The sequence below is a fragment of the Ranitomeya variabilis genome, chromosome 2, assembly GCF_051348905.1.
Source record: "Ranitomeya variabilis isolate aRanVar5 chromosome 2, aRanVar5.hap1, whole genome shotgun sequence".
Lineage (NCBI taxonomy): Eukaryota > Metazoa > Chordata > Amphibia > Anura > Dendrobatidae > Ranitomeya > Ranitomeya variabilis.
Genome location: NC_135233.1, coordinates 1084064158 through 1084076746, shown reverse-complemented (window position 1 = coordinate 1084076746; position 12589 = coordinate 1084064158). Strand labels below are relative to the sequence as shown.

The window sequence follows — 12589 nt, the reverse complement described above, 5'->3', positions numbered from 1 at the left end:
AACACTGAGGCATTTTAAATATGGTGTGTGCCTCTCACTCGGATGGGCCGGGTTGCAGTCCACTAATGAATAAGCTAGCAGGGTGGTCCTCATACAAGAGTCATAGCAGTGTTGGCAGCAAGACCACACTGGATCACTGCGAGATGAGTACATTGCACTGTCATATGCTGTCCGTGGATGTCTCCATCCTTCCGTTTACAGAAATTGACTTATTTCCTAGAAATAGTATTCAGTTGGAAGAAAATCATCTTATTGTACTATCCACATGCGTTTTTACGCTTTTCTTTACCATTTCCCAGTTAATCAAGTGAATTTCATTTAGTCTTATCTTACTAAAAGTAGAAAGATGAAATTCCAGGTCACCTGTTGAGATTAAAATGAAATTTTGCTCGGCTACGTGCCCGTAATATGAAAAAAAAGGTAACCGTGTCACGAAAACACTTGACATGAACTCATCAATGTTCAATTTCATTAAAAACATACAGAGCTTCCTAATGGAACTGATGTCATCCATACTGGAGTTTTAAGTGCCCGTCCATCCATCCCTACCAGTAGCTCTTCCGACTGTGTCCTGGAAAACCACTGGCTAAATAGAACATCATAAAAGTCTATTGATCTGTATGTCAAAAAGATTTAGCCCTCTCCGTGAAGTGCGGTAATATATGCAGCTTGGAGTAGACCCAATAAAGTGGGTCAGAGGAACCACCAAGCCCAATAAAATGCTGCTGTGTGGACAGTAAAGTTGTGTAGTGCTGACAACAATGGATATTTGGGCCATGCATTTCCTTCTTTAGTTTAATGAAACATTATTGAGCCCTATTAAGTATTTGGTCCAAAAATATATAGGATTTTTCTTATAATGTATGAGTAGAAATTGATCTCGAGTGTGACCTAGGCTTGTTGGGTCCCATGCTAGTCTAGGAGGCCTGCTTCATCATAAAAAAGACTGCCAACCTTTGGGTACCATTTTATGGCACTCTTTTGGTGGAGAACATGCCTTTGTTGAAACGTAATTTTCTAGGTTTTTAGCGCTCAACTTTGCGATGGGACGTTGATCCAGCTAACAAGTCTGATCACTATTTTTGTGATTTGCTGGGAAGAATATTTCCCCTAAGATTATGGTCAGACGGCCGTAGAATCTCTCATTCGAGAGAATCAGATCAATCATGCTGATCAAACTCCAAATATTAGATCCAACTTGGTCATGCAGTGTTTTTTTAACAAAAGCTGACATCTACAGCCCCAAAGACTAGGATTGATCTGAGTATGATCCAATGTTTGTTGGCTCGCACTCTGACCGAAAATGTGGCCATGTGCATGAGCCCTAATATGAGACAATTAGTATCTGTCTCGTGGGTTTTTTGCCTTCCACTGGATCAACACGTTAGAATTAAACTCAAAGGAACCCGTGTCCTCCTTACAATTATCAAATTAGGAAGTCAATTCATCAAATGTGTCCAGATGGTGGTTGAATTGGTAAAACCGAAATTCTAGCTCTAAACTTTTTAATCTAGGGGAATTGTTGGTGAATGATTAAGCTAGAGGCCCACATTAAAGAATATCACGATGCTAAATACTAAGATTCTCAGGAAATAATTGGTTGTTTGGAAAAAGCTCTCAAAGAATCAGAAAGAAATCTAAATGTGGTGAATGGCGTCAATGGGTCTACTTCATCTGCCAAGTCTTCTAGAGTAACAAGACATAACGTCACCATGTTCATCAAGGTCCAATGACAGTAACTTTAGCAAGTCAAACTATCCTCACATTAGCTCATGTTGGCCTTTTTTGGGGACAGGTAATTGGAAAAACTTGCTATGGCAAGTGAAACTGTGAAACGTTAAGATGAGAAATCTATGTGTGTGGCCTACCGCTCAGCTTCATGTGTGGACGCTGATCCTCTAACCTGCGAGGCAATATGTTGGCTTAGTATAGAAGCTAATCCTGCTGAGGGCATGTGCTCCTACACTTATTCCACAAGTTTCTACTTAATGATTGGTCAGAAAGGCTCTGAAACACTCTGTCCAATCATATTGAGAATCGAGTGGCTGCACAGTTATAGTTGCTCCATCCAAGATAACCTTACAGCCAGACTAACTATGGAGCTTGGAGAATTATGTAATCGTCTTACCTAAGGTAAGCAACAATACTGCATCCAATTCCCTCTGCCAAGGAATCTGAAGTTACTATTTTACTGCCTTAGACCACCAAGATCTCAACGTTATCTTTTTTTATGCCCTAGACCAGTGTTCCCCAACTCTGGTCCTCAAGAGCCACCAACAGGTCATGTTTTCAGGATTTCCTTAGTATTGCACAGGTGATAATTGCATCACCTGGACATGCAAGTATTCAGTCACCTGTGCAATGCTAAGGAAATCTTAAAAACATGACCTGTTGGTGGCTCTTGAGGACCGGAGTTGGGGAACACTGCCCTAGACTATCAAGGATCTTGGAATTACCTTTATAAGTGACCAATATGACTAGGGATCTTGGCATTACTTTTTAACTGCCCTAGACCCCCACACACACACAGAAATCTTGGCACTACCCTTTTACTGTCTTCGATCACCAGGGATCTTTGTCATGATTCTCAATGGCGAGAGAACATAGCCCAGCATATATAAGAACTAGCTCTTGGAAGATGGAATCTAAACTGACCGTGAACTAAACCTGCCGCACAATTAACAGTGGCCGGGTTGCGTGCCTACGTTTTATCCCTAGACGCCCAGCGCCAGCCGGAGGACTAACTAATCCTAGCAGAGGAAAATACAGTCCTGGCTCACCTCTAGAGAAATTTCCCCAAAAGGCAGACAGAGGCCCCCACATATATTGGCGGTGATTTTAGATGAAATGACAAACGTAGTATGAAAATAGGTTTAGCAAAATCGAGGTCCGCTTACTAGATAGCAGGAAGACAGAAAGGGCACTTTCATGGTCAGCTGAAAACCCTATCAAAACACCATCCAGAAATTACTTTAAGACTCTAGTATTAACTCATAACACCAGAGTGGCAATTTCAGATCACAAGAGCTTTCCAGACACAGTAACGAAACAGCAGCTGTGAACTGGAACAAAATGCAAAAACAAACAAGGACGAAAGTCCAACTTAGCTGGGAGTTGTCTAGTAGCAGGAACATGCAAAGAAAGGCTTCTGATTACATTGTTGACCGGCATGAAACTGACAGAGGAGCAAGGTTATATAGAGACTCCCACATCCTGATGGGAACAGGTGAACAGAGAGGATGATGCACACAAGTTCAATTCCACCAGTGGCCACCGGGGGAGCCCAGAATCCAATTTCACAACAGTACCCCCCCTCAAGGAGGGGGCACCGAACCCTCACCAGAACCACCAGGGCGATCAGGATGAGCCCTATGAAAGGCACGGACAAGATCGGAGGCATGAACATCAGAGGCAGTCACCCAAGAATTATCCTCCTGACCGTATCCCTTCCATTTGACCAGATACTGGAGTTTCCGTCTGGAAACACGGGAGTCTAAGATCTTTTCCACAACGTACTCCAACTCACCCTCAACCAACACCGGAGCAGGAGGCTCAACGGAAGGCACAACCGGTACCTCATACCTGCGCAATAATGACCGATGAAAAACATTATGAATAGAAAAAGATGCAGGGAGGTCCAAACGGAAGGACACAGGGTTAAGAATCTCCAATATCTTGTACGGGCCGATGAACCGAGGCTTAAACTTAGGAGAAGAAACCCTCATAGGGACAAAACGAGAAGACAACCACACCAAGTCCCCAACACAAAGCCGAGGACCAACACGACGACGGCGGTTGGCAAAAAGCTGAGTCTTCTCCTGGGACAACTTCAAATTGTCCACTACCTGCCCCCAAATCTGATGCAACCTCTCCACCACAGCATCCACTCCAGGACAATCCGAAGATTCCACCTGACCGGAGGAAAATCGAGGATGAAACCCCGAATTACAGAAAAACGGGGACACCAAGGTGGCAGAGCTGGCCCGATTATTGAGGGCGAACTCCGCCAATGGCAAAAAAGCAACCCAATCATCCTGATCCGCAGACACAAAACACCTCAAATATGTCTCCAAGGTCTGATTAGTCCGCTCGGTCTGGCCATTAGTCTGAGGATGGAAAGCAGACGAAAAAGACAAATCTATGCCCATCCTAGCACAGAATGCCCGCCAAAATCTAGACACGAATTGGGTCCCTCTGTCAGAAACGATATTCTCCGGAATACCATGCAAACGAACAACATTTTGAAAAAACAGAGGAACCAACTCGGAAGAAGAAGGCAACTTAGGCAAGGGAACCAAATGGACCATCTTAGAGAAACGGTCACACACCACCCAGATGACAGACATCTTCTGAGAAACAGGCAGATCCGAAATAAAATCCATCGAGATGTGCGTCCAAGGCCTCTTCGGAATAGGCAAGGGCAACAACAATCCACTAGCCCGAGAACAACAAGGCTTGGCCCGAGCACAAACGTCACAAGACGGCACAAAGCCTCGCACATCTCGTGACAGGGAAGGCCACCAGAAGGACCTTGCCACCAAATCCCTGGTACCAAAGATTCCAGGATGACCTGCCAACGCAGAAGAATGAACCTCAGAGATGACTCTACTGGTCCAATCATCAGGAACAAACAGTCTACCAGGTGGGCAACGATCCGGTCTATCCGCCTGAAACTCCTGCAAGGCCCGCCGCAGGTCTGGAGAAACGGCAGACAATATCACTCCATCCTTAAGGATACCTGTGGGCTCAGAATTACCAGGGGAGTCAGGCTCAAAACTCCTAGAAAGGGCATCCGCCTTAACATTCTTAGAACCCGGTAGGTATGACACCACAAAATTAAACCGAGAGAAAAACAACGACCAGCGCGCCTGTCTAGGATTCAGGCGCCTGGCAGACTCAAGGTAAATTAAATTTTTGTGGTCAGTCAATACCACCACCTGATGTCTGGCCCCCTCAAGCCAGTGACGCCACTCCTCAAAAGCCCACTTCATGGCCAAAAGCTCCCGATTCCCAATATTATAATTCCGCTCGGCGGGCGAAAATTTACGGGAAAAAAAAGCACAAGGTCTCATCACGGGGCAGTCGGAACTTCTCTGCGACAACACCGCCCCAGCTCCGATTTCAGAAGCGTCGACCTCAACCTGAAAAGGAAGAGCAACATCAGGCTGACGCAACACAGGGGCGGAAGAAAAGCGGCGCTTAAGCTCCCGAAAGGCCTCCACAGCATCAGGGGACCAATCAGCAACATCAGCACCCTTCTTAGTCAAATCACTCAATGGTTTAACAACATCAGAAAAACCAGCAATAAATCGACGATAAAAGTTAGCAAAGCCCAAAAATTTCTGAAGACTCTTAAGAGAAGAGGGTTGCGTCCAATCACAAATAGCCTGAACCTTGACAGGATCCATCTCGATGGAAGAGGGGGAAAAAATGTATCCCAAGAAGGAAATCTTTTGAACCCCAAAAACGCACTTAGAACCCTTCACACACAAGGAATTAGACCGCAAAACCTGAAAAACCCTCCTGACCTGCTGGACATGAGAGTCCCCGTCATCCGAAAAAATCAGAATATCATCCAGATACACAATCATAAATTTATCCAAATAATCGCGGAAAATGTCATGCATAAAGGACTGGAAGACTGAAGGGGCATTTGAAAGACCAAAAGGCATCACCAAATACTCAAAGTGGCCCTCGGGCGTATTTAATGCGGTTTTCCACTCATCCCCCTGCTTGATTCGCACCAAATTATACGCCCCACGGAGATCAATCTTAGAGAACCACTTGGCCCCCTTTATACGAGCAAACAAATCAGTCAGCAGTGGTAACGGATATTGATATTTAACCGTGATTTTATTCAAAAGCCGATAATCAATACACGGCCTCAAAGAGCCATCTTTCTTAGACACAAAGAAAAAACCGGCTCCTAAGGGAGATGACGAAGGACGAATATGTCCCTTTTCCAAGGACTCCTTTATATATTCTCGCATAGCAGCGTGTTCAGGCACAGACAGATTAAATAAACGACCCTTAGGGTATTTACTACCCGGGATCAAATCTATGGCACAATCGCACTCCCGGTGCGGAGGTAGTGAACCAAGCTTGGGTTCTTCAAAAACGTCACGATAGTCAGACAAGAATTCAGGAATCTCAGAGGGAATAGATGATGAAATGGAAACCAAAGGTACGTCCCCATGAGTCCCTTTACATCCCCAGCTTAACACAGACATAGCTTTCCAGTCGAGGACTGGGTTATGAGATTGCAGCCATGGCAATCCTAGCACCAAAACATCATGTAGATTATACAGCACCAGAAAGCGAATAATCTCCTGGTGATCCGGATTAATACGCATAGTTACTTGTGTCCAGTATTGTGGTTTATTACTAGCCAATGGGGTGGAGTCAATCCCCTTCAGAGGTATAGGAGCTTCCAAAGGCTCCAAATCATACCCACAGCGTTTGGCAAAGGACCAATCCATAAGACTCAAAGCGGCGCCAGAGTCGACATAGGCGTCCGCGGTAATAGATGATAAAGAACAAATCAGGGTCACAGATAGAATAAACTTAGACTGTAAAGTGCTAATTGAAACAGACTTGTCAAGCTTCTTAGTACGCTTAGAGCATGCTGATATAACATGAGTTGAATCACCACAATAGAAGCACAACCCATTTTTTCGTCTAAAATTCTGCCGCTCGCTTCTGGACAGAATTCTATCACATTGCATATTTTCTGGCGTCTTCTCAGTAGACACCGCCAAATGGTGCACAGGTTTGCGCTCCCTCAGACGCCTATCGATCTGAATAGCCATTGTCATGGACTCATTCAGACCCGCAGGCACAGGGAACCCCACCATAACATCCTTAATGGCATCAGAGAGACCTTCTCTGAAAATCGCCGCCAGGGCGCACTCATTCCACTGAGTAAGCACAGACCATTTACGGAATTTTTGGCAGTATATTTCAGCTTCATCTTGCCCCTGAGATAGGGACATCAAAGCTTTTTCCGCCTGAAGCTCTAAATGAGGTTCCTCATAAAGCAACCCCAAGGCCAGAAAAAACGCATCCACATTGAGCAACGCAGGATCCCCTGGTGTCAATGCAAAAGCCCAATCTTGAGGGTCGCCCCGGAGCAAGGAAATTACAATCCTGACCTGCTGTGCAGGATCTCCGGCAGAGCGAGACTTCAGGGACAAAAACAATTTGCAATTATTTTTAAAATTTTGAAAGCAAGATCTATTCCCTGAAAAAAATTCAGGCAAAGGAATTCTAGGTTCAGACATAGGTGCATGAACAACAAAATCTTGCAAATTTTGTACCTTCGTGGCGAGATTATTCAAACCTGTAGCTACACTCTGAAGATCCATTTCAAACAGGTGAACACAGAGCCATTCAAGGATTAGAAGGAGAGAAAGAGAGGAAGGCTGCAGTATAGGCAGACTAGCAAGTGATTCAATTATGAGCACACTCAGAACTAGAGAAAAAAAAAAAAAATTTCAGCAGACTTCTTTTTTCTCTCCTTTCTCAGCCAATAATTTAACCCTTTTGGGCCGGTCAAACTGTCATGATTCTCAATGGCGAGAGAACATAGCCCAGCATATATAAGAACTAGCTCTTGGAAGATGGAATCTAAACTGACCATGAACTAAACCTGCCGCACAATTAACAGTGGCCGGGTAGCGTGCCTACGTTTTATCCCTAGACGCCCAGCGCCAGCCGGAGGACTAACTAATCCTAGCAGAGGAAAATACAGTCCTGGCTCACCTCTAGAGAAATTTCCCCAAAAGGCAGACAGAGGCCCCCACATATATTGGCGGTGATTTTAGATGAAATGACAAACGTAGTATGAAAATAGGTTTAGCAAAATCGAGGTCCGCTTACTAGATAGCAGTAAGACAGAAAGGGCACTTTCATGGTCAGCTGAAAACCCTATCAAAACACCATCCAGAAATTACTTTAAGACTCTAGTATTAACTCATAACACCAGAGTGGCAATTTCAGATCACAAGAGCTTTCCAGACACAGTAACGAAACAGCAGCTGTGAACTGGAACAAAATGCAAAAACAAACAAGGACGAAAGTCCAACTTAGCTGGGAGTTGTCTAGTAGCAGGAACATGCAAAGAAAGGCTTCTGATTACATTGTTGACCGGCATGAAACTGACAGAGGAGCAAGGTTATATAGAGACTCCCACATCCTGATGGGAACAGGTGAACAGAGAGGATGATGCACACAAGTTCAATTCCACCAGTGGCCACCGGGGGAGCCCAGAATCCAATTTCACAACAGATCTTGGCATTACCTTTTTACTAGACCACCAGAGATCTTGACATTACTCTTTTATTTCCATAGACTACAGTGATCTTGATATTATCTTTCTACTGCCCAATTACAGGAATCTTGGTATAACCATTTTACTGCCCTAGACCACCAGGGATCATGGCATTACCCCTTTTACTTCCCTAGATTACGGGGATCGTGATATTACCCTTTTACTGTCCCAGACCACCTGGGATCTAAACATTATCTCTTATACTTTGCAAGACCACCAGGGATTTCTGCATTACCTCTTTTACTTCCCTAGACTAGAAGGATCTTGATATTACCCTTTTACTGCCCCAGACCACCTGGGATCTAGGCATAACCTCTTTTACTTCCTAAGACCACCAAGGATCTTGCCATTACCTCTCTTACTTCCCTAGAATACAGGGGTGTTGATATTACCCTTTAACTGCCCTAGAGCACCAGGGATCTAGGCTTTACCTCTTTTACTTCCCTAGACCACCAGGAATTACTCCTTTTACGTCCCTAGAGTACATGGAGCGCCCCCAGACACAGGGAAATGGGGTACTCGGTACCGGGTCCCGCTGTATCGGTTCTGGGGATGTCACGGTGGCCCGACCCGGTCCGTGGCCCTGCTAAGGGGCGTCCAATCAAAGGTGTAGGTGGTGGTGGTTTAGGTCTCGGTAAATAACGAGGACACAGGGTTGCAGTCTCTTTACCTTTTACTGTAGACTTCGGCATCCACAATCCAGAGCACTGCTAACAGGGCTTGCTGAGACCGGCCGGTCTGAAGGCACATCCAGAGTTCCCTTTGCAGGTGGAAATCAGTAGCCTTCCTACTAGCGCCTGTGTGTTGTAGTACCTCCCTGCTGAGCACCATGGGATAGTCCTCACAACTCTTGTATCTGTTTCTGATGTCCCCCAGTTTGGATAGGATGCACCCATATGACGGGGGTAGGCCTGGAGCTATTTTATAGGGACCCTAGAGACGCCCCTCTCCCACAATTTGCCTCCGTTGTCTGCTTAGGTGAAAAAGTGAGACAGCCAACCCAAAGTCAACTGCCCTGCCATGATTGAAGTAAAGCATAGAGCCAGTACTACCTCGGTGTTCCGGCCACCGGCTACGCGCCTCAGAAGGATGTTGCCACGATCTTAGGGCACAACTCCTCCCAGTATTATCTCCTTTGTTGCTGTGATCTCGTTACTCACTTCTCCACAATATACTTCGCTTGTTGTCCTTTCTTAAGATACCGCCGCAATGAAGTTCAGGCGCGGCTCCGTAACGATCTGTCTCTTGCTAGGCCTCTGTCAGGATCCCACCCCTGACAGGGACCTCCCTGAATCTTTCCCCGCAACACCCTCTCTCACTGGATGTTGCCTGGGCAAAACCCAGTCAGCTTCCCTCTAACTTCCTATCCAACCCCCAGTTTTACCAGAGTGTGAGGAGGGGCCTAATACATAGAACCTTTTGCTCCTCCTGGTGGCCAGAGTGTGAAGTTTAATGTGTGACTGTGATACCTGGTCAGGTGAACTCCTTTAGTGCCATCAGACGTACCATCACTCCCCTTAGCAGCAGAGCGACAATACTGCATGACCAGGACTCTGGGGCGCTGTACTCAGGGATCTTAATATTACCTTTTTACTGCCCTAGACAACATAGGATCTTGGCAATACCTTTTTACTGCCTTAGTCTTCTTAGCATTACCATTTTACTGCCCTAGATCACCAGGGATGCAGACAAAACTTTCATTGTTATAGATCATCATGCTATATAATATTATTTGCCTGATTACCTAGATACCATATATTTGGCTCATGTCAAGCTCGTTATCGATTGTACTGTATAGAATTATTTATGAGATGAAGATATGTATCTCCAAGCTTACAGAAACCCTGTCCATGACATATAATATACTTATTTATAATTAGATAATGTGTTACCTGTATTTTCCCATAGGCCATAAACTAAAGATATTGAATTATACCATATATTGCCTCAACTCTAGTCATACAATGATCCAAAGAACACCACATATGGGCCCCTCTAGGCACTACAGGCTAACAAAATGTGATGATCTTCCCGAACGTAACCTCCCAAACTCTTGATTAGAAGATGTTGAGAACGGTACGGACAGTCAATTAGCCATGCATTTTGCAAAATAGTTTAACTCCCAAAGACTCACATCGCTTGAAAACGGAAAAAAATGAATATGAAATGAGTCGAAGTTATTGTTAGCTCAGATTCTGTCTTGGAGCAAAAAAAGGACCAAATTTGTTCCGGAGGATTAGGTAGAATGTCCTAGAGCGGCAATTAATCTACAGCTGTGCATATTTTTGAGTAAAAGAAAAAAGTGCAATGCGCTTGGTTTTTCCATTTTTTGACTTGGTAAGTGCAGTTCTGCAGAAAGTCCACCTGCAGATCTTCACCTTTCCCATGGTCGTTAAGTACTTGACTTGAAAGATCTACAGATAGCTGATGAGCATGTGTCATTTCTGTAGAACCCCCGAAGCTGTGGAGCTCATGTAAGGAGGCCGGAGGTGATCTTCAGTTCTTTGACAAGTCAATGCTTCGTAGAGTGATGCACAAGGATTGCCGGCAAAAAGTGGAACAAACCATTTTGCCAGCTGGGTGTAACCGACATTCTTAACATTAAGTCAAAATATTACTAAATTCTTCTGCTGTTTTACAGATCATTAAAGAAAATCTGTCTCCCCTAAAATGACAACTAAACCACTTAGATACTTTTTTGTGGTTTAGTTGGTATTAAAAAAAAAAAGATTTAATATGTTTACAGATGAGGTGGGCTTTGCTATATTCTTCAATGGCCAAGTGCACCATTATGGCCCTCGATTTTCATACTGAACACTGTTATATATTGATAGACAGCGCTACCTGTACTCCACAACTGCACTCACATAGTGTCATTGCCGGTTCTCACTGGTGGCTCCTGCCTGCAGTACATTACCGAGCAGCAGCTGCAGACAGGAGCTAGAGATGAGAGCCAGCAATGACACTATGTGAGAGTAGCTGCGGTGTCCATGCAGAACCACTGATTGTCATATCTTGATTAATAGCGCTGCCGCTGCACTCAATCATTGGTTCTTCACCTCCATATGTACAGTGCAGCTGTGCTCACATAGTGTCACTGTCAGCTCACATTGGTGGCTACTGTCTGCAGTACATTACTGAGCAGCAGCTGCAGACCGGAGCTAAAGATGAGAGCCGCCAATGACACTTTGTGAGAGTAGCTGTAATGTCCGTCCAGAACCAGTGATTGTCATATTTTGATGAATAGCGCTGCACTCAGTCATTGGCTCTTCACCTCCATATGTACAGTGCAGCTGTGCTCACATAGTGTCATTGCCAGCTCTCATTGGTGGCTCCTGTCTGCAGTACATTACCGAGCAGCAGCAGAAGACAGGAGCTAAAGATGAGAGCCAGCAATGACACTATGTCAGAGTAGCTGCGGTGTCCATGCAGAACCACTGGTTGTCATATCTTGACTAACAGCCCTGAACACAATCATTGTCTCTTCACCTCCGTAAGTGCAGTGCAGCTGTGCCTATATAGTGTCACTGTCAGCTCACATTGGTGACTACTGTCTGCAGTACATTACCGAGTAGCAGCAGCAGGCAGGAGCTAAAGATGAGAGCCGCCAATGACACTATGTCAGAGTAGCTGCGGTGTCCATGCAGAACCACTGGTTGTCATATCTTGACTAACAGCCCTGAACACAATCATTGTCTCTTCACCTCCGTAAGTGCAGTGCAGCTGTGCCTATATAGTGTCACTGTCAGCTCACATTGGTGACTACTGTCTACAGTAGATTACCGAGTAGCAGCAGCAGGCAGGAGCTAAAGATGAGAGCCGCCAATGACACTATGTGAGAGTAGCTGCGGTGTCCATGCAGAACCTGTTATGACCCCCAATGGCGAGGGTCTCAGAGGAACGTGGAAGTCTGCAGAATACAAAAATCCAGCTCATAGGGCAGTGGTAACTGGGTTGACCATATATCTACTCCTAACGCCAACACTAGAAGTAGCCGGGGATCATTCCTACGTTGATTCTAGATGACACGCGCCAGCCGGAGAATCTAGCTACCCCTAGTAGAGGAAAACAAAGACCTTTCTTGCCTCCAGAGAAGGGGACCCCAAAGCTGGATAGAAGCCCCCCACAAATAATGACGGTGAGGTAAGAGGAAATGACAAACACAGAAATGTACCAGGTTTAGCACAGAGAGGCCCGCTTACTGATAGCAGAATAAAGAAAGGTAACTTATATGGTCAACAAAAACCCTATCAAAATCCA

General features: G+C 45.1%; 1 long non-coding RNA gene across 1 annotated transcript in view; it reads right to left on the bottom strand.

Moving 5' to 3' along the window:
* LOC143810220 (uncharacterized) overlaps window positions 1-10547 on the bottom strand; it is a 148641-nt gene extending 138094 nt beyond the window's left edge. Inside the window, exon 1 of the long non-coding RNA XR_013222709.1 lies at window positions 10464-10547. This is a non-coding gene — a long non-coding RNA (uncharacterized LOC143810220). The remainder of the gene's footprint in view (window positions 1-10463) is intronic.
* Window positions 10548-12589: the final 2042 nt, after the last annotated feature.